General features: G+C 31.1%; 1 long non-coding RNA gene across 1 annotated transcript; it reads left to right on the top strand.

Annotated features, from left to right (window-relative positions):
- Positions 1-1,042: 1,042 nt before the first annotated feature.
- LOC142150147 (uncharacterized) lies at positions 1,043-3,075 on the top strand. Its single transcript, XR_012691045.1, has 3 exons — positions 1,043-1,128; positions 1,231-1,299; positions 3,011-3,075. It is a non-coding gene; the product is annotated as an uncharacterized LOC142150147 (long non-coding RNA).
- The last annotated feature ends 389 nt before the right edge of the window (positions 3,076-3,464 follow it).

Here is a 3,464-nt window from a genome sequence, read left to right on the forward strand (position 1 = left end):
ACCTAACCCAGCCTCTTATCGCGTAATATCCTTCTTGTACGATGTTCGTTTTTGTTTTTTTTACACTTTTCCCGCCGTTCGCGATTTCCCGCCCACATTTCTATAAAAAAAAGTGCCATTTTGCAGATATTTCGATGCTGGTGGCTGATTTCTGAGACCCTCTGGTTTTGTGAGATTCTGGATTGTTCTTTTTGCTAATTTATATACATTTTTTCATTATTTTCACATTATTTACATACATTTTATTTTGCATTACACAGTCCTTTAGTAAGTTATATTTTTACACAGTACTAACACCACACACTACACAACACCACACATATTTTATTTCATTGCAGACATCAATATACTGCATACAGAAAAAGTGTGCAATAGTCACAATTAAATAAAAGTTTAGTTACTTTTTAGCTCCTATCATTAGTTTTATTTATTTCAGCTACATAGTATATATATATATATATATATATATATATATATATATATATATATATATATATATCAATCACTATGTCTAGGGAGCATAGGGAAAATCTTTCTGAACAGGTACACCTGGATGAAGAAGATATCAGCAGTGGAGAAGAGTGGCAGCATGAAACAGAGGAAAGAGATCGAGCACAAGAAAGAAGAAGACAGAGATTCCTTCAAAAAGTGTCTACCAGACCCTCGCAGCAATCTACAGTGGCTGAAGAAGATGATGATGATGGTGATGATCCTGAGGAAGGTTGAAGTAACATCACCAGAGCACCTCGATTCTCTGAGCAGCAGAACAACATCCTGGTGGACAAGATAGTAACTATGATGTACTGTATGGTAAACGGGCACATGTCACAAGTCATCAGCAGAGGAACCAGATCTGGCGTCAGATTTCTGACATGGTGACTTCTTGTGGGCAAGTTCCAAAATCTGTTGAGCATTGCAGGAAACGTTTCCGGGACTGCAAGAGGATTGTAAAGAAGAAGATGGCTGCGTCCATGCAAAAGCATGCAAAAGGAACTGGTGGTGGGAAACCTGCAAATATCAGCATGAAACCCTGGGAAGTGAGGCTGTCTGAAGTCCTGGATCCTGTACTCGTGGAAGGTGTGGAAGGTGCTGTGGACACAGAGGAACCTTCAACATATTTATCTGAAGGTATGTATATATGTTTATATCTATGATGATGTGTTTATTATTTTTTTTTTATTTTTTAATAATTTTTTAAATAATTTTAAACACTGTTAAATTTAATTGTAGAGCCAACTTCCAAGCGCCCATCTAAGAAAAGGTCAAAAGGACGTCCTGACACAGCTGCCAGCCAAGTTGGTAAGTGTTTTTTGTTTGACTATATTCATACTTATATATTGCCAGACACACACACACACACACACACACACACACACACACACACACACACACACACCTCATGTCTAAAATATATTCTCAAATGAAAATCATGTTATAATTGCCCATGGGTATTTTTACTGTACATTTGTGTTGTTTGTATACAAAATTTATTTTTCAATGTACACACAGCTGTCCATTGAAATCTGTATACATACAAACCAATATGTAGATGAACCCCACCACGACAATAATAACATAGGATTTGGGTGTGTGTTTATCATGCAGCCAAATGCTTTTTTTCAATGTAAATTAAAGATATGTATATATTTTATATGCACACATTCTCAATCACCACTGTTTTATGTATATTCATTTCTCTTTATCTAAAATATACCCATTTTAGTTATATTTTTGATATAGATGAATGAATAAACATAAAACAGGTGGTTGTGAATGTGTGCATATGACGATATATAGATATATATCTTTCTTCGTGTGTGTGTGTGTGTACATATATTAAAATATATACACATATATACTATGGTGTAACAGAGAAGAAAACAAACACACAAATACACACAAACATGTGTACGTTTTAGACCATAAGTACAGTATATTAAAGCTAGACTTGTATATATAAGTGTGTTTATTAACATATAAATGGATCAATATAGCCATTGTGGTAAAATTGTAGATATTGATCCATTTTTATCTTAATAAACACCTTTATATGTACACGTCAACCTTTAATATACTGTTCTTATGGTGTAAAACGTAAACGTTTGTGTGTATGTGTGTGTTTGTTTTCTTCTGTTACACCATAGTATGTATGTGTATATATTTTAGTATATGTACATACACACACACACACATATATATATATATATATATACACACACATACATACATCCATCAACATATTCGATATAGATATATATATATTTTTTTATATATATCTATGTGTGTAGATATCAAAATATATATAGATAGATATATAAGTATGTGTGTATCGATGTATGTGTTGTTAGGCCTAGTGTGTGTGTGTATGTGTGTGTGTATATATATATATATATATATATATATATATATATATATATATATATATATATATATATATATACACACATACATATATATTATGATACTGTCAAAAAAGGCATATAAAGGAGAAGTTTGCTCTCGAACAATATATTTTTTAAAAAATTTGATTCTAATATATTTAATGACATGGCCCATGATTCATTAATAAACTTAAGTTTAGAAACGTTATTTTAGTATCCTGGACAAAACCATGTTACAATGCAAGTTGTGCAAATTAGTATTCTGTTTTACACATAAGTTAAATACTGCCTGTTTTTTCCTGTAGCACACAAATACTTGAAAGCTTATTTGTACACATATTATATTTTTGTGCTACCTGAAAAAACAATCAGTATTGAATTTTTTTGCAAAACAGAATAATATTTTCCAGCCCTTTCATTGTAAAATGCTTTTGTTCAGGTGACCAAAATAAGCAGTTTATAAAGCTAAATCCTTAATGAATCAGGCCCCTAGTTACAAAAAATTATTTTTTTTTTGCAAACATTAGTCATGGGTCAATTGTGAGTGTCAGGCCAAATTTTTTTTTATAAATATGTGTATGGCATCAATCAATATCTAAATAGCATTTTAATTTATTTTTTTTGGGTAGTTCAAACACACAAACACATCACACTCGCGAAGAAAAAAGATTCACGTGCGACAACAACAGGTATGTATGAATTTTTTTTTAAAAAAAAATATATCAATGTCTTTTAAAAATCTGCAACAAACCAATTTCAAACAGAAAATCCAAGAAAACAAATTTTTGAATCATCAGTTTCTACGGTGACTAACATCGCTGAAAAAAGAAGAAGTTGGTAAAAAAAAACAAAAAAAAACTTAATTTATTAAAATCCTATTTTATTCAAAATATTAACATTGATTATGTTTCAGAGACTGCATTTGAAGAACAAACATGTAGTTCAAGGACAGAATTGGCGTCATTGCAGAACATTTCAGAATCAGTTACAGGTGAATGATAATCTAATATACATTCTACAATCAACATTGCAATGCATTTGTTTTTTTGTTTATTTGATAAATATTTCAAATTGTCATTATTT

This window comes from Mixophyes fleayi, chromosome 4, assembly GCF_038048845.1.
Source record: "Mixophyes fleayi isolate aMixFle1 chromosome 4, aMixFle1.hap1, whole genome shotgun sequence".
NCBI lineage: Eukaryota > Metazoa > Chordata > Amphibia > Anura > Limnodynastidae > Mixophyes > Mixophyes fleayi.